A 20,177-nucleotide genomic window follows, 5' to 3' on the forward strand; every position below is an offset into this window, starting at 1 on the left:
CATCTTGTCTAGAGTGGCCTATGATCTACTTAAAGGGAAGGCACAAGTCAATGTAACAAATGATAAAAAGGAAGGAGGGATGAGACAAACATATTGTCAGATAGTTGCAATGCTGAAATGATACGGCAGATGTCTAGTCTGCTAAAGTGGTTTTCAGACTCATGTGGATGATTCATTAGTACTTGAACTGAGACTGAATTTCTCTATCAGACTTCTCTTGTCATCTTTATATAAGGAGACCTGAATAAAACCAAGCTTTGTGATGGGGAAAAGTGGGGAATTAGACTTCTAAGGCTTAAATACTTCCTAATTTCTGACTGTGCATTATAGATGAATAGTTATCCTTAGTTTAGGGAGACATGAATCCATTTAGTGCAATGATGGATAGTGCTGCCAGCAGTTCATTAGAAACACTTTCAGTTGTTTAGCCAGCCCTGAAGAGAAGGAACATTTTTATTGGCAGGACCAGCAGTGGTTCCTCCACTGTGGTTTTTGTGAGCCATTATTTATTTATTTAGCTTTTCTATACTAGCCTCTTTCCTTTTCTTTTTTCTTTTCTTTTTTCTTTTTTTTCATTCCTTCCTTTTTTATTTTTTTATTTTATTTTTTTTCTTTATTTTTTTCCTTTTTTTCTTTCATTTTTCCTTTTTTCTTTCATTTTCCTTTCATTTTTTCTTTCCTTTTTTTTTTTCTTTTCCCCTTTCCCCTCCTTTTATTTTCTTGGATAGAAAAACAGCTGTTACAAAATGGAAAGAGAGGTGGCTTAGATCTTGAAACTCTAACTTAGGAGTGCTCTGCAAAGTGGGCCAAGCTTCTTCAGCATCATATTCAACTACTACAGTCTGATCTAGACCTGGCATAGGGACATTGGAAGACTGCAGTACTTGAAAGCCACACTTCTTATTTTTAATAAAAAAGTTTTATTGAGCTATAAATTTGACTGGCTTGAGAGTTGGTGTACTGGGGGATGGGAAGAATAGCTCTTAAGGTGATGTGGGAATCCAAAGCAACTGGAGATATATCCCATATCCAATCACTTGGCAGTACTTTCTTCTGCCAAACTGCTCTGCCAAACCTTCTCATTAAAATATAAACGTATTGTATAGTATATCCTGAAATGTATTTCAAATTGTGTAGCTCCAGCGCTTTCAATATAACTACTCACTTCTTTTAAATGATGACCTCTCTTAGCTAAGTAAGTTATTGTTGGAAAGCTATTGTACTGAAATTTAGTATTGGGAACTGCATAAACTGGTAGATCCATTGTACCTCAGAAGGAAGAAGAAGAACACTGGAGAGAATGGTAATGCTGTCAGCACATGGACGGAAAGATGGAAAAAACATTACATTTGTATAGTTAACTAGCTAAACATGTTTTAGACATAGCTGATCTGTCTTAAAGTTCTATAAAGCTGCCAAACGCATCCAAACTTCAAAAACTCATGCTCACTGAGAGGCTCTGTTGCAAACAAGTCTCTAGTGAGGACTCCCAGTCAATTAAATATCTTATATTTATATACAGGAACCTCAGTATATTCTTTGTTGCCACATTTTCCCAGTCCATGCCTCTTTTAAAAAGTACTCTTCTCAGCTGTTTTCCAGTTTTGCAGAAGTTTCTAATGTTGACAAAATGTTTTCTACTGTCTCAATTAAAAAATAACAGCAACTGAATGATTTTGTGAAGCATTTGAACAGATTTTGATATCCTTAACAGAAAACAGTAGTTGCTGTACATTTACTTTTCATGATTACCATAAAGCAATATTGTTGCCCAAGTTTTAGGGCACACTTCAGTGGAAGAGTTTCAGATACTCAAATGCAGCTCTGATTAAATTTGCAATTTGTTAGAGGTGTAAGTTTAACAGCTTGGGCCCTACAGTCAACTAATGAGGTAGGGGAGAATGAGAGAAGAAGAAGAAGAAGAAGAATAGCTTAGATTATGTTGCTTTAGGAGATTCTAGATGTGGACTGAAAGAAAGTTAAAGCAGCAAGATTACTCCAGAAAGCTACCTTGGGGTTGTGCTAGGAAGTTGTTATGTATTATGTTAGTGATAATATACATTTAAAATAGCATTTCTTAGAGTACAACTTGTGTTTACTACTGACTCTGTAACTCTGAGAAGATCATTTCACACTCTTTAGGGACTACTGTGGCATTGGAACAGCAGAAATATGAAGTATTCCAAGGAAGAAATTTCACTCCTTAAAGAAGTACTATGTATTTTGAACACCTCTGCCTTTAAGTCTAATATTTTTATTTTCTTAAAAAAAAATTATCTTTGTTATAAATAATTATGAAGCAGCTAGATAATGGTCTCTCTATTGATATCAACAAACATGATCTACTGTAAAAAAAAAAACATTAGTGAACTGCTAGGATTTTTGTTTTGTTATGTTTTCTTTAAGTTCTAATGTTTCCATCATTCACAGCAAATCTTTTAAATTAGGCAGGAATAAAGTGCTGTCTACAGAGAAATCTCTGTTCTTTGTCCCATAAAAACCTGCTTAGGCTGAGCTGAGTTATAAACTGTTGAAAATCACCAGTTTTCCTTTCCCTTTTTTTCTCCTGGTGTTGTCAGCAAATTTTGGCAGTGTGTGAAAATAACTGAGCACAAACATTCTAATCTGGGGCCGAGTTCATGCAATTGCCAAAACTGTAGCAGTGGACTCTCTACTTATAGGGAAGGAGAACAGACACTGTGTCTGCATGTAGAGAAGAGACTTTTTTATTTTTATTTTTTTTTTGTCTAGGCAGCCCTTTTGTTTTGGTCAGAAGGACCAGAAGATCTCCCAAGTCATCTGCTTCAAGGTCAATAAATCCCAGTTGGAGCATTTCTCAATATGTTCCTTTAGAAAATTGTCCAACAGCCCTTTCCTGAATTATGCCCTTTCTTGCTAAATGAAGTCTTTGCTAGCTCTATAATTCAAGTGATGCAGACTTATATAATGTAGCTGGCGTGTCAGAGTTGAATCCTTGATCCTGCTGGTGCACATCACGAAGTGTATTACTTATCCAAGAATAATTTACTATTATCTTTTCTTTTTCTTTAAAAATAATCAAGGATATTACAAAGGAATTGTTACAATGGAACATAATTTGTTTCAAAATCAAGCTCTCATAAATGTGTTTTAACTACTCGTTAATTTATTTGAGTGGTCTTTTGAATATTTACCACGGTACTATTTGATTACATGAATGCATTCCATTTTTCCGCCAGATAGTGTTTAATTAAGATTGTTGGTACAGAGGGTAGGTGGTGATCAGAAATGAACCAGGGCTGTGTAGCATAATTAAGCTGTCGATTGCATTTGTTTTTTATTTTATCCATGAGTTGGAAGGCCTGCTGAGAGCTACTGTTAAAAACAAGATGCCAACCTAGGCAGTGTTATGTTCATCCTTCTCTGCTACAGTTTTCCTGTATGTCATGCAAGTCTGCTTAAAATATTTGGTAGATGGTTGATAAGTCCACACGTTCATTTTCTGGCTGTCAGATAAGAAAAAGAAGTCAGCAAAAGCCATGATTGTTTATCTTCGAAAAAGTTCATCCTCTCAGCAATAAAGCAGTATTGTCTGGAGGTATGAGTAGGAGTTTGAAATTGAAAGTGGTCCAAAAGCAACTGATTAATTGGCACAGAGTTTATTTGCCAGAAAAGTAATTTTTGCTGGTTCAAAATGATGTGTGAAGTAATTCAAACGCAGCAAACAGACTCAACAAACAAAATTTTTTCATGCTATATATATCCATGATGAGCAAAACTTAAAAAAAAAAAAAAAAAAAAAAAAGTATCAATGTCCATCCAATAGCTTGTCAGCGCACTGGAAAATGTGCTCTTGGAAATTAAAGAAGTGTTTGAGTCACTGTAGAGTCGTATTTTATGCCTATGGTCTTATGACAGTTCTCCAGAGGAGAAGAATGATTCCTAGTTGCAAAGGAAGAAAGGAAGTATGTGTATGTTCTACGTATATAAACGGTTGTCTCTGTAGTTTGAAGTGAGTTCACATTTGTCCTGTGTGCTACAAATTAGTAATATCTTAACCTTGCATTTGCAAGGTATGGCTTTCTAGGGTAAGCTCAAAGTCTTCATCATGTTGAACTAGACTGTAAGGTCTATGAGTCACTTGGTATATCAGGCCAATGGGTAATCACAGCAATGGTGCCAGCGCTCCTCCTGTAATTACTGTTGCAATTTTAAGTAATCTCCAGTCCCACAGGGGGCACTCCATGTCCATAGGATTTACTGTCTGGGGCAAAGCTGAACAAGTGCATGGCAGCAGCCTCTTCTTTCCCCTCCAAGCTTAGATTTTTTTTTTTTTTCATTAAAATGCCTATTTCAGAGGAGGACACAAAGTAAAAATGAACATAAAAAATATCCCGTTCCCATCGTTTTGTCCTTTTTAATTCCTGAGCATACAAATATATGTTTATTTTATTTTGATATACTTACCCAGTAAGATTTTGACTTTTAAGCTGTAAAAAGTTCAGTTGCAGTAGTCAGAAATGTGAAAAAATGCCCATTTCTAATTACTGGAAAATAGAGACATTAAGATTGAATGACTGGAAATAAAATGAACTTGGAGCTGCTGTTAATCTCAAAATGAGTCCCACAGAAGCCAGCAGGAAAGCTGAAACGCTACGTGTAGATATGTTGTATGTCTTGTAAGGATAAAGGTTACTGAAGGGCCAGAAAATGTATTTTCATTTTTTTTGGCTTCACAATTCTCCTCACTATAGTGAACCATTAAGCTCTTCATAAATGTGACAGTAGATCTCGGTTACCTCGACATTTGGTGGGTTCTGCTGTAATTATTTCATTCAGCTCAAAGCTTGATAGAAAACAATCTCTTATGCACTTTCCCTCTTTTGGCAAGTAAGGTTTTGATGTCTATTATCCTTTCTGTCCTGCTGCACTGTCAGTGAGCCTTCAAGCAGCCTTAGATATCAGTAAGGTGGTAATATCAGAGGCAGCCTGCCACTTGGTTTTCAGTGAAACCAACTGTAGAATGTCCTAAATCATGGAAAGAAGCAGAAAAGCTCAACCCATTTATGGGCACCAGTACAAAGCTCTTTGGTCATATGATTCACGTGGGTGAGAGAACTATTAAATGTAAATCTTAAGGTTTAGTAGAAAGGATAAACTGCAAAGTAGAAAAAGAAGTGAGACCTTTAGTGAAGCCTGTGTAAACAAGGTGCCCCATATGAGCAGAGACAGAATTGGATTGTTGTGGTTTCCTCTGTTTCTTTAACTATCGGGAAATTATGTATGTCTTTTGTAACTGGTTTGTTTTCACTCTTCACCTTCCTTGAAAAATTTTTTCTTCTGTGGTTTTCTCAGATACTAAAATCTTGGCACTATATGCCCCAGTCCCATTCTGTCTTATGATAAAACCTCCATATCTCATTTTATCTTGAATTCTATGGTCCCCCAGAACAGTCTTATACAGAGAAAGTACTGTGCTATCTTAATGAGGCATGACAGGCCTGGAAGCAGGACCAACTGCTGAAAAGTACACCAGGTGGTGTTAAAGGGGTTTGTTCCATTTAGTAATTCCTATGGCTATTAATGTTATAGGGTGGAGTTGGGGAAAGGAGGTCCAGTCATTTACTTCCTGAAAAGTAAGTTACACTGTGCTCTTGTTTCCATGCCTTTCCATGGGAGGTGTTTTTTCTACTGGATGTTTTCCGGGGTCTGGGTTGAGTCTAGGTGATCCCTTGAGTAGTTCTGGGAACCCAATTTCTAGATGGTGCAATGAAATTACACCTCTTTCAAGACAGAATGCAAAAAGCATAGCATATAACCTCAGTGTTAACAATGCGCAGGTTTCATTTTTTTTTTCTACTTACAGATTACAGTATTCTTATAGAAATTAGGATGAAAAATCTCATCAGTAGAGATCTTTGGCATACACAGAGAGTACTAAAATGTGTAACATTTTAGGCTAACACAGTCCTAGCATTAGCAAATGAACACCCTTCCTGTCTTTTCTCAGTTTACTAATTCATTATTGCAAACCTAGAGCAGGTGCAGCACAAGACAGTGTCTTGGAAGTCATTAGTGCCCTGTGTTCTTCATTGCCCAACTGACTTTACTTTGGGGAAAGTTTGTGTTTACCATAACCTGCGTATTGTACAGATCATCTTATCTAAAAGAATAAAAATAATAATCCCTTTTTCTAGATATAATCACTCAGCTTAACTAATGTTAAATTGGCAGAAGAATGGAGTCAGTGACAGATTTGTTTTGACTAATGTTTAAAGCAGATTGCTTGTAAAATAGCTCTGAGGGCACCAACATACCACCTTCTGCTAGATACTGAAAAGGAATTTTTCAGTAAAAAAGCACTGTTCCCCTTGCTATATTCTAAAATACACTTTCTGTAATGAAAGACAATCAGAAGTTCTCTTAGAAGTAAAGGTTTATCTGTTCAGGAGAATCTATGTATTTTTCCCTTGGGTGTATGAATGCTCCACTCCAATTATTTCTAGAACGGCACAGACAGAAATGGACTTCCTGGTTTTCAGCAGGTTTTTTTATTGTTTCTGTATACTTGATATATACGTATACAACAAACATAAATATGACTGTGGTCTTTGTTTTAAAAATAAAATATGCATGAGTGTTTTTTGGTGCAGGTTTGGTAGCAATAGTACATTTCCTATGCTAGCTGTTTCAGCTGCATCAGTGATTCCTGTCGCCATTCCTAATCCTGCTATAAGATTCTGGGGCTTCTAGGGGTGTTACTGAGCTAAACCAAATCAGGCGCTTTTTACTTTCTGTTAAAGTCGAAAGAACCATGAGCTCCTTAGGGTGCTTTTTACTCTTTTATAAACGCGCACTGTAAATAGTGATGCATATAAATCAACTCTGTGAGCACTACATATTTCATTAAATACAGTCAAGTTGTGGGTTAATAGAAGTTCCAAGTGAAAATATTATGGTATCTCATTGCATATATTGTAGATTTAATGTAGTGTGAACAATAGTAGCTTTGAGCCATTGTAAATCCCATCCGGACATCGTCAACATAGTTCAAAATACAAGGAGGGAAATCTCAAAGGTTAGATGTGCTCATATGGCCACTGTGCATATGTAAGTCATTCTTTTATTGTTTTTGAAATAGCAGTGAAGCTTTGCGGGATGTAGGTAAGGCAAAGCTTACTAACTTCATGTTATTTTCTGTAGTCGACCAGAAATTCCTTTTTCAAGAGAAGTCAGGTCAATTTACTTTAATTACAGAAATAACCTCTAAAGCAAATAATTGGTTCCCTACAGTCCTGGAGGACAAACTGAGAAGAAATGGGAGTCATATAAGAAACATGGGGAAATGACCCAAATTGTTGGCAGCCCCTATAATCTTTGAAATTGCTCTGAATGTGAATATTCACTATGTAATATTCAGTATATCTTTTTGTTTTCCTCCCTTCTCAAACAGTATATTTGAGATCTTTAGGCAAAATAAAAAACATCATTTGCAAGTCTAAGGAAGTTCTGAGAAAATCCCATAGTGAGAGGGTTTGAGAGCTTGTTGGTTTGTTTGGCGGTGTCTTGTGTGCAGCACAAGGGACTATCATAAGAGGAGTTAAAAACAGGAAAATTGACCAGAACTGTTTGCTTGGAAATCCTAAGAGAAAACAATAAGTACCCTAAAAGCATCTTTTTTAAGATGTGCTATTGTCATTGTTTTATTCAGGTCTCTCAGTCCAATATATAGCATTATAGTTCATGTAGGCTACAGGAGAGAGAGAGCTATTGTTCTTAGTACTAGGAACTAGGACATACAGAATTGTAGGAAAGACTGAAACATTCAACAAAATGTTGTATTTGGTGTTCCCTAGATCCCTTTTTATAGCCCTTGCTCAAGCACAAAACAGATAATGCTATAGCTTTCCATAAACCCATATTTCTTTTTCAGTCTGCTGGCACTTTACAGCTTTTTTTGCTCTTTAAAACTTACGTCAAGAAAGCATTGGAAACTAAAAGATCACACTAGTTTATATCCACTTTGTAATCTAGGGATCAACCTTTTTTTATGATCTTGGAGGTCTTTTCCAACCTTAATGATTCTGTGATTCTAAGTTGAACTAAATGATAAAGTAGTATTTGCTAAATAATCTAGAAAACAACTAGTTTGAACATTTAGTTTAATCTCATAAATAAAGCTCTGAGGCCAACAATACTGCTATGAAACTGCAGGTAGCTTTAAGCAACCAAAGGATTTCATCAGTCTACCTTCAGTTCCTAGCTATATGTCGGAGTAAATAAGAAATATTATTTGTAAATACTCAGAAAACAGTCAAGTGTTAAGTAACAGGTAACCTGAATTTGTGGAGATTAAATCATGACAAATCAACAAGGTGTCTCCATATGCCATTGGTAATACAGTAGATGTGATATGTTTTGACCTCAGGAGGATTTCTGTCATTATCTCTCAGAACTGTCTCATCAGCAAAGTAGGGATTATGTTCCTGATTAACTACTATAAAGTGAATAAGCAGGTAGCTGGAAAAGAACAATTAGTTCATTGTCAAAATGGAAACCTGTATTACCTGATTTTCTTAAAGGTCTCCTCCAAGTCTCCTACTGTTCAAAATGTGCAGTAATGATGTGGCTGACAAGCCAAAAGACATATTGCCAAAATGCCAATGTGGGTATTAAGGCACTTTGGAGAACAAGATGAGAATTCAAAATGATCTCACTAAACTGAAGAACAGGGTGTGGGTAGGGTGTAGAATATTGTTCCCTGCAGGTTTTTACACACAAATGACACCAACCTATCGCAAATAGCTTAGGTATGGTTGAGCATGCTTTTATGAAGATGAAACAGAATAGAGAGGGTGTTGTCTTGCAGATTCTTTAGCACAGATCATATACTTCCCTGAGTTGATGTCTATAAGAACCAAAATTGTCTCTTCAAAAATATATAGATTATATATATGAACTTGTTTTACATATCACACTGAGGGCTTAGTTCTTTCTATTAATACCAGCTTAGGTTTGCAGATTCAACTTCTAAAGAGAAATTTTGTCCTAGCATGTAATCCATTTTGAATATTCCTCATGTAAGGGAAACTACCATTTTTTTAGATCATTCACTTTGTTGGTTAAAGATAGCTAAAAATTCTTTTTCACTGTCAAGCCCTCAGTAGGTTGGAGATGTGAAAGGGTTAAGCCTGGTTAGCTTATAAAGAATGCCAGGGATATCTCCTGGTATTTGGAGAAAGTCGTTATGACTTCTGCTAGCCATATTATTTTCTAAAAATATCAATAATGCAAGTTTTAATACTGTGCAGTTTAGTTCTTTTCACTGAAGGATCTTGTTTATCAAAGTCTTCTTTTTCATAAAAACAGAGAAATTTTGTTGTTGTTTCTCAAAGAAGTAAACTGAAGCCAGAAACATGATGTGATTCCTTCACACATGAAGGAATCGTGTGGCCACAGAATTTCAGTGATGTCAGAAATCAAAATCTTATTAGGTTTCTATGTTTTTAAATAACTTGAGACAAATGTTTAATAGAAAAAGCTGTGCAAGTATGATATATAAATCCTCATTTACTTCTCTCTTCTAGTATGTTCTCATGCAAATACTTCCTACATCCTTTTTTTTTTTCTTTATTGTATGCCTGTACCTAAAATTGAGTATGCTTATCTTACCACTTTAGTGCTGTAATTGCAGAGGAGCAAGCTGTTCTCTTTTGATAAGCTGATCTTTAGATTTGTCTTGCTTGCTATATTCTCATTGTTAGTGAGGCTTTGGTCTTGAGTTTGAAAAACCAGATGAATGTAGCAAGGAGATGTTAATTTAAAACAAAAACAAATAACATTTTTGCCTCACCTTGAAAAATATGAAGCTGGCTTTGGACTACAATTTCATAGGTTTTGTGACAAATGAGGCATGAAACAAATTGGCAAACCTGCAATGTCCGAAGTACAGTGGTACAGTGTGCTCTCTAATTCCCAGCCCTAAAGATCTCAGCAAAGGTCACAAATTAAACAAAGTCAAAATTAATCAAGTCTACAATCAAAATATGATCATTAAGGCTTTCGTTTACTACAAAGAGGCATTTATGAAAGAGGCACTGGACCAAGTTCTTTTGTGCAATAAGGGAAAATCAACGGCAAGGTGTCAAACAGAAAAATGAAACCCTGCAGGTGAAGCTGTCTTTGGAGCCAAAAGAAACCAGCACGCAGAAATGCAAGTAAACTGTTGAAGAATGGAAAGGGTGTTTGGTGCTGAGCTGCAGAGTGTGTCAGCATTGCATTTGGCCCAAACAGAAGGAGCCTGTGGGCTAGAGTCAATGTTAATCAAATAGCTATGGAGCCATGCAGAATCACTTCAGGCAACCTCTTACCAAGGCTTCACTCCAGTGGTCCTAACTGCTGGACCTTTTGCCTCCTTTACAACATGGAGCACTGGAGTATCACTTCCTCGGTGCGGGAAGCTGAAAAGTACAAAAGATGCCTAGAGAAACCCTAGCAGACAACACATTTCTTTATACTCTTTGTGCCCAAATTTGGGGAAAACTGTGCTCCAGATGGCTTTGTGATGTGTACGTTTATATCTCCATTACCTCAAGTGTATTATTTATACAAATGCTACATTTCTTGTTCCATTTTATGGGCAAATATGCTCTCAGTGTAACTTAAATATAACAAAGTGTAAGGAATTCTTATTTTGTTACCTATTTCTGAACCAGAACTTGTAGACCTTTAATAAAGGTACAGTTTTAGGGGGACAGAAATTACTCTGGGCAATGATCTGGTTTTTGTCTCAGTGGTATGAGTAACAAAAAGCTTTATTCCCATACATGGGAGATGCATTATCTTTTAATTCTGTTTTTTTTTGTTTGTTTGTTTTACTGACTAATAAAAAAAATAGCAATAGGGAATGAATATGTTAAAGTAGAGCAAGTTATGCTTTATTCATACCAATGAGTCCTAATAATGAAATGCATTTTCCTTAGTGCACAGAGCTTAGCCCGATTGCTGTTCTACTTTTTCTTTGTGCAGAAACTCAAGGATATGTGATGCACATGCATAGCTTATGTTCTGTTTGACCTGTGTAGAGAATGTGTCATTTTTATTTTAGAAATTAGTACAGTTAATTTGCTGAGATTCTGATAATTTTACTAGAATGCTTTAATGATTATTTAACTTGTTTGCAGCATGTTAAATACCCATTTAATTACTGTCAATTTATAGAATGAGGCATGGAGTAAAACCCTCTACTGTTCTTTCAGAGTTATTTTACTCCTTGTTCCCACCATCAAGTCATTCATATTTTGAAGCTGTTGTACCTTAATAAGCAGAACTTTCGCCTCATAAGTTTGTCAGGAGATGCCTGCTTGGAAAAGATTGAGAATTTGACTTCTCATGACCAAAAGCTACAGATCTTTGGTTAAAATTTGATCTCCGTTATATATCCTAATATATCTGGAACATGTATTGTGAAGGACAAAATCTAACTTTTTTGTTGCTCTTTTCCCAAGGAGATCCTACAAGTGTTAGAAAAGGTCTTTTAAAAGTATTAACTGAAGGAACAACAACAACCAAAAAATCACATTCCTCTTACAATTCATGCACTGCATCGACACATTTCTCTAGTTTATGTCTTAACTGTATGTTTTGCTTTGAGGTATGAGTTAGGATAGTCTAGTGAAAGTATTTCATTACCTAACTTCTCAGTTCTTCCAGTTGATCTTGGTGGCAGCCTCATGGGACTTGGAAATACACACCTAAACTTTTAATGAACAAGAGTTTGGTGACCAAAAGAGAATAGAGAATAGTAAATCTTCTCTCCTTGTGACCTTAAAAAATACCTCTAGGAATAGATTTTTATATATATATATATATATATGTATATATATATATATGCAACCTTCTATAATTTTAATTTATGCTATGGCATTCAGTTCTTAACCATGCTACTTTACATTACAGAGCAATTTCCATCTGAAAATCTAAAAAGTGCCATGTTAATTCTCAAAATGCTCCTCTGCAAAAAAAGTCAGTATTGTTTATCTTATTTATGGATAAGGAAAATTCAGCATGGAAAAATTAAATGGCATGAAAAACCGTTTGGGTTGCTTTAGCAGAGTGACCTCCAGACCACACTGAAGACATTTTACTATGTTCCAAAAGGCAATTTGCACTCCAATATAAAATTTTATTTACTAGGAAGTGAGGGTTTTCTGCCATAAATATGGTTTATATTCCATTGCAGGTGAATAAAGTAAAGTTATTAAAGTGTGTAGAAAGGGTAATATTAATGATAAAAGGTTTTTTGATTAGGATAGACACCAAAAGATGCACACCTGTGTTGTTCCCTGTGGTCTTCTGCCTACCAGTGAGTGCCCTAAGTGTGCCTGCTCGTGAAGAATTAATTTTTCAAGACTTCCACCACTGTACATACAAGATAGAAATGAGCTCCTTTCTCACCCAATTTATATCTCCGGGATACCTATTGATAACTTTATTACTGGTTTTAAGGAGAACGGTACTGCAGATCCATTGTCTGAACCTTGGTGTCTATTACCGTTTCAGGTGCACTAGAATATCCCACTGGACCTCTATTGCCACTTCATAATTGCATAGACCTTCCAGATGTTGTGTGTCACACTATCAGCCTCTTGTGAATGTCTCACATATCCTGGGACAGCTAACATGGCATTAGATACCATTATTTGGGTAACTGAATCCCAAAACACACACCAGGAATGACTGAATTATCACCATCTCTATTGACATCAGTTAAGGGATGAGAGTACAGTCTGGTCAGACAACTTCTCAGCACCAAAAGAGGTCATCTTGGAGTGATAACCAAATGTCTTAATATCTCCAAACTTGACATCTTTTTCTGTAGTTACTATACTTTGTAGTTTTCCTAAAGGTAGTCTGGGATTGTGTTCTAATTTAATTGTCCAATTGCTGAAACAGCCTTTCTCCTGCTCACACAAAGCTGACTGTTCGATTTTTCCAGAAGAACCTTCTAATCCTGGAACTTTGAGTGAGCATTATTGAAGGCTTTTAAAGGTAGGGAGCAAAATTACAAATTTTATCAAATGATGCATAGAAAGCCACTATTGGAATGAAATTTTGCACTAAACACATTGTGTTAGTGAATAAATGGACTGTTGTGATTTACATTCCCCATTTGACAACTTTTAATGTTGTGGTTATATAAATAAATTTCAAACCTTATGGTGATGTAGCCTAGAATTTGTAAGTACATGGCTTATAATTGAAAATTCAAAACTGTAAGAGAAGGGACACAATTTTCTTATCAAAGATATAGGGCAGGATGGTCTTTTTACTCTTTAATCAAGAATATTTATAGAAATAATGATGGTACCCAACACTCACAAAATTCCACTGTATAATTCAGCATACTAACTTGGCAAAAAATGTTCCAATTTTTGTGAAGTTGTTTTTCTTCTGGCTTAGTGCATTGAAATGGCAATCTGTGTTCAGGAAAGTCTGAGATGACACAAGTCAAGGTAGTTCTTCTGTCTTGTGTACTGGGAAAAGACTGACAGCAAGCTGTTAAGTTGCTTGAAGTGCGACTTGTTATAAAATAAGAAATGGCCATTGCATTGAGTGAATGTTTCCTGGTCTTCATTCATTCATGATTTCTTGTGATGAGATGTTAATTTTTAATAATCTTTTCATTTTTCACAATCCCCTCCTCTGCTGGTTTCCTCTCTTCTCTAGAAGGTCTATCCTACTCTTGACCCAGTTGGACTGGTGCCTTTCTCCAGCTTCCTCCTGTATCAGTAGTGTATTGGAGATAGAGTAGTGCTTTCGGTGCTGGAGCTGAGCTGCAACAAGTTGATCCCTCCATCACTGTGCATCTGCCAGTCAATCTTTGTTCTGAGTTGAGCAGGTTGATTAGAATGATTAAAGTAGGTGTCTGGATTGAGAGGGGTTAAAGAGCATCCATCTGTTCTGGATTTACTACTGCTTCAGTGGAGGCAGGAAGGCCAGGAATTAGTGAGTGGCTTAGTCTTTTCTCACTGTTGGCAGCTGACAGGAACACTGATGAGGTGATAATGAACTAAAAAGTCTGCCCTGTTGGCTGGGTGGGAAAGAGACCCAGACAGTGGGCAAGTCTCACCCCAGTTCTTGCCAAGATTTTCACGTTTTAATAGAATCCATCTAAAGTAAAATTAACAGGTATACTTTCCTGGACGAATTTCAGTAATGTAACTTATCACCAGCGGATACTAAAGAAATATATATCGTGTTATGTGCAGCATGGCAGCTCTGTAGGGTTCAGGCACCAGGCAGCCCAATCAAATGGAAGCAATGGTGGAAACAGGGCTGGAATGTTTATCAAATGCAAAATAAAATGTAGCTTCCTTTAAAATACCGTATGAAGTTCTTCAGGAGATAATTCTTCCAGTTTAGTTTGGACTTCTTGTGGTGCTTGATTAGAAATTTCTTGACCTTAATTTTTAATCCTTAAAATATTCAGATCAGGGTTTGCAGATGCATTCCTAAGGCACTGTTTTGCATTTCCACTCACTGTTTTATGTGCTAAAACGTGTTACTTCTCTGACTTATTCTTTAAACTTCTGTCTTCCATCAGATCATATTCCAATTTAAGCTGTAACCTCACAATATTTCAATTTTGATACAAGTCCAGCTGATGGCAAGCATGAGCATTCATTATAAGTATACATTAATAAATACGGATATATTAGCATATCAAGTTGTAAGAAGCACTTTCAGATAACTTAGGAATACAGCATATGCACTCAGTGGACTTTGTAACATACAGTGTTCTCAACTTGTTGCTGGCAGACTTAATAAAGGTTCGAGATTGTACAGACCTTTAATTTGTAGAGTCCACAGACAGTGAATATGAAATCTCTTAGTATGGGGTTTGCATTTTTCTTAGAAAACAATGCTAAGAGTTTCGCAATCTGAGTTAGAAACTGTTTATTCCATAGTCAAAGTGTTTGGAAGGCAAATTCATGCTTAGAGGGTAAACCTCTCTGACCTTTATGCAGAACACTGAGGGGGTTGCATACAGGGAAGATCATGACCCCAGGGTCTCCAGTGGCTGTTGATTGAAACCTTGTGTTTCAAGAAATAAATGTTTAAGAACATTTCCTTATAAGACCTGGGCTGCATACACAGACTTTTTTATAGCATTTTAACTCTTTTGGTAAAAGGTGGTGTTTTGTTTTTTTTCCCTACTCCCCTTCTGGCCCTAACAAAACAGGCTAACTCAGCACAATCATTTGTACAATCCTTAGACTGAATTCAATTTTGTTATTATAAATATGACTTGTATTAGTATATATATATAGCTGCTTTTCCTAATTCAGTAGACCCAAATTGTCTCTGTATGTCTATACGACTGACAATATTTACACTTATCAGACTGTATGTCAGTTACTTTGGTATGCTTTGTAGGTACCCAAATTCCAACGTTGAGAAAAGTTAAATCTAGTGGATGGGATTGGAGTGTGAGGGGTGTTGGGAGTGGAGGGAAATATGTAAAGACCTCATAAGAAACTTGTTTGCTTTATTGTTAGCAATTAAATTGAGGACTATTTTCATACAATTTATTTGATTCCTGTGTATGCCCCTCCACAGGAAGAAATTCAGGAATTCCAGAAATTCTTACTTTATCAGCCTTGTTCACATAGACATTTACCAATTTTAGCAAAAATGGGGAAGCAAATAGCCCTGCTTATGCCATCTAAGCAGCAAATCACTTTCAGATTAGATTTGTCCTTTCTTAAATGGTGAAGTATATAGCTTTGTTACCTATACCACTGCATCTCATATGGTGTACAGTCAGTGTTCTAACAACTCATCAGTACTGAAGGAATAACTTTTTTCATGATGCCTCCTTTGTAACATGAATGTTGTGATTCAGAAGAGGAAGGAATTATTTTTAACCCAAGAAATTTGGAAGAAGTAGCAGGGTTAGCATTTACAAACAAATTAATATACAAGTGAGTATATCTGTTTTCTCATTCTTTTGATTTTTAGGGAATGTATTTGTCCAATAGCTACCCTATTTAGCTTTTAAATGGCCCACTGATGAATCCCTAAAATTAGTCTGACCTCTTGCAACTCTATCTCAAGAGCCTCGCTCAAATAGAGCCAGCAGTTGTACTGGGTAGAGTTGCTAATAAACTCTGGCTATGTTATTTCTTTAAATCTTTTTTTTTTCTTCTAACAGAATGAAAGGCTGTCAAACAGCATTCTTGAATCTGTCACAGAAAAGAGTTTGTTGTTTTGTTTTTTTTTTTGTTTGTTTGTTTGTTTGTTTTTTGTTTTGTTTGTTTGTTTTTGGTTTTGATCAGGTCGGTATTGTGAGAATTTCCCCGAAAATAAGTTGGAGCAGTGGGTTCGAATATTCTTGTCTGAACTGAATTACAATTCTCTCATTCATTCTGGAATTACATAGCATGGAGACAAAATACAAAATAGAAATGTTTGCCATAGAAGACCAGCCATTTGTGCACACTTCAGAATGACTCTGATGTCCTGTTGGTCCATTTATCTGTGTGAGTCTTAACTTCTTCACCTTCCTCTATGCAAGGTCTGGGGCGGGGGAGGAAACACACTCTGGAAACTGGAGGCATTGCATAAAAAGTAAAAATTCATCTCCAGGTTTCTTCTAGGCAGTATTCAGGCATAAGGGAGATCAGCTTTGTCTCCTATCTAATCTCCCTTTCAGTTTTCACTGTTTTGTGGGGTTTTAGCCTACAGGTAATGTCTTGTAACTCTCAGGAGAATTAGGATAACAATATATTTTAACAAAAAATTAAGTAGAAAAGCAGACATGCCTTGATTAAAAGCACTTCTTAGTGCTTTAGGAAGGAGCTTATATTGATGAATATCGCCAAACTTTCACAGCCCATTCATATTTAGCTTTCTATATTTTTTCTCTCAAGGAAACCAGAGCACACTGTTTTTAAACTTGATTATGGGTTAGAAAATACCAAGTAATTATCTGCCCAGAAATCATTTTTCATTCACTCCCCCCCTTTTTTCTTCTTCTTCTTCTTTTTCATTTTCTGTTAAGTGTACTCAGGAGTAAGGGTGTGTCAGAGCTGCTGGTCCTGCCCAGTAACCATTCTCTTCTGCTATAGTTTCTCACTGTTGTTTAGTGAATGCCTCTTTCCTTCTGGAAGATTGTCCTCAGAAAACAAGGTGGTTGCTCATCCACAGAAAGCATCTGGATAGCATGAGGTTATGTTTCATGAAACTGTGTACAGCTACAGAGAAGCAATTTAGTCTAGGGAACGTTTCCTTTTGAGTAAGTTTGTACAGAAACTTCTTTGGCTTCTTCCAGGACTTTATTGACATTGCTGTCATCGTGATTAAGTTTCTTGGTATCACTGATTATATTAATGACATAGAGCCAAAATCACTGTTACTTTTGGCTGACTAAAAAAAAATGTATTTGGGGAAGAAAATAAAAAAAAAAAAAAAAAAGGACTGCTGAGACTGGAAAGTTGATTGTTGTATCTTCAGTGTCATATTAGAAAGCATGAAGCTTTTTTTTTTTTTTTTTTACACTACAATTCTTAGTATATTTCATGGCAGAGCTGAAAATAGGAAAAATAGGATGAGAAAGCTCATGGGTTGAGATGAAGATGGAGATTGCTTACCAATTACTGTCAAGGGCAAAACAGTCTTGACTTGGTTTGACTCTCTCACTCCAGACTCCTCTACCCACCTCTCTGAGTGGTGCAGGGAGAGACGTGATGGGTATCCTCAGCAGAGCTGCTGTCTGCCCCTTCATCCCTCTCCTGCTTTTACCACCCTGCTTCAGCATGAATTCTCCTCAAGGGGAAGCATTTCTTCTTGAAAAAAAAATCTGCTCCAGCATGGGTTCTCCACAGGCTGCAGCAGGTATCTGCTTTTGAAACCGGAGCACCTCTTCCTCCTTTTTCTCTGACCTTGGTGTTCACACTGCTGTTTCTCACTCTTTCTGGTATATATCTTTCTGCCTTTCCTCTGCCTGTCTGGCATTCCTTGCCCTTTTATAGAGATGCCACCCACTTGTGTGATGGGCTTAGCTGTGTTCTGTTGTGGATCCATTGCAGAGCAGGCAGGAGCTGGCAGCATCTGGCATAGAGGCAACCCATGGCCTCTTCTCACAGAGGTTCCCCCTGCAGCCCCCCCACTGCCAACACCTTTCCATGGACACCCAATAGAGCAAGAAACTATTTTTTGAGTTTGTATTTATAGGGGAAGTTAGGGCAGTATAACAATGCTTAACTAATGTAGTACTGTGCCACTTTCTGAGTGAAGAAGGATGTGCTTTTAACAGGAAGAGCGTATTCATCACCTTGGACTCTGATTCTTCTTGCACAGATGTTGACAAGAGGACACAGATGTTGTATAGGAGGACAGGGCTACTTGTGTGGAGGCTGCACTTCTCTGATAAGTGGAGGACTGAGATGAAGATGAGCATTTTCTATTTTCAGCTCAGATGATCTTTCCTGTGGGCTGACCCTGCATTTCATGCTGTATTTTGCATTGTTAAGTTGTATGACGTGGCTAAAAAGGATCAGGCTCCACATTAAGAGTTTAGTAGAATGTTGTCAGTAGAAAGAGCTACTCTGTCTTCACATTTTCCTATGGTGTTTTAAACATCAGATTCTACAGCTGATGGTTTTGTTCGGTCAAGCATATAGCTGTTAAAAATTATAGGAACTGTGTGTGTGTGTCTCTTCTCAAGCACTTCAGCCATTTCTATGCTGTGTATTTGCAATGATAATTTTAATCCTAATTGTTAAGATTCCTTCTTTTTTGGGAGGATTATCTTATGTGTCCTTTATGAATGAGTGATGCCTGTAATGCTTGTTGTGTTGTATTTATGTAATAGATACATTTTGCATAGATGTATAGCCAAGGTTGCATAGATTTCACAGTGATATTACAGGGTAAATGATGTAATTTCCTTCAGGAGATTAGCAGTAAGAAGAAAGGGCTTTTTTCCAGCTATTTCTCTTTCCAGAAGCTACAGAAATCTGTTCTCTTAGTGGGAATTGAGATATGGCATTGCTTTATTTCAGCAAAGCAATTAAAATTGCCTGAAGTATTTTCCAAATATTAATCAAGTTACTTGAATCAAGGTATGTATTATCCCTATATTGTTTGTAGGCAAATCAAGGATAAACAAAATTAATTTCAGTGATTTGACCAGTGTGTCACAGGTGTATAGCTGATCTGCAAGCTGAATATCAACGACCTGCTCTGAAAAGAAGAATATAGCTTCCATACTGTGAGGCGAAGTTATCAAGAACAAAAGAATGATATCATTTAGCTGCTTCATCTTCAGTGACTTCATTTTCAGTATTGTGACACTTCTGGTTTTCACATCTAGGTGAGGATGCAATGCATTAGAGAAGGTATAGAGAGGGCAGATAAAATAATGAAGGGAATGGAGAAGTTGCATTAAGAGGAGAGACTAAAAAGGCTGTTTTTTTAATTTTGAGACAAAGTAAGTTTTGAGTAAGATCATGGAGATGCCACCAACTTGCCTGATGGGCGTAGCTGTGTCCTGTGGTGGATCCATTGCAGAGCAGGCAGGAGCTCATGAAAGCTTACCTGCAGATAAGCTTAGTGCAAGACTGCTATAAACCAAAATTTGCAATAGAATTGGGCTTTACTCAGTGAAACTAAAGTTTGGTTTAAAACCCATCAAGGCACCTCTTTATGCAGCAGATAGTGAAGTTTTGTGTTACAGAACACTGTAGAGGAAGTGACAGCGGGTTCAAACATGGTTTAGACAGATTCATGGACAATAGGTCCGTAAGTGGATACTAGAATGAGATTAGACAGGGATGTCCCCTATAATATCCTTAATACTATAATCCTCAATGTTGACAGAATATGAGGTGAATAGACCGCAGAAAATGATTAGTGCTCTCCCTAAACGGCATCTCAGTTGCTGCTTTCAAATACAAAGTACTGTAGTAGATGGATCATTCATCTGCCCCATTATGGCATTTCTCATGTTCGTACATTCTCATAAGCAGTAACATTTTATTAACTTGTACCACTAGAATCCAGACTTACATCACTGAATATATTAGGAATAAAAATGTAATTCAAATGCCAGAAATTCAAAATGAGATCTTTCAATTGCTAGTAACAGCAATACTAATGGCAAATGTCTGTTACTGTGCTAATGAAGATGAAAG

General features: G+C 36.7%; 1 protein-coding gene across 13 annotated transcripts in view; it reads left to right on the forward strand.

Annotated features, from left to right (window-relative positions):
• ERC1 (ELKS/RAB6-interacting/CAST family member 1) overlaps positions 1 to 20,177 on the forward strand; it is a 296,379-nt gene that overhangs the window by 195,715 nt on the left and 80,487 nt on the right. The gene's annotated exons all lie outside the window — the stretch shown is intronic.

Source organism: Aythya fuligula, chromosome 1, assembly GCF_009819795.1.
Source record: "Aythya fuligula isolate bAytFul2 chromosome 1, bAytFul2.pri, whole genome shotgun sequence".
NCBI lineage: Eukaryota > Metazoa > Chordata > Aves > Anseriformes > Anatidae > Aythya > Aythya fuligula.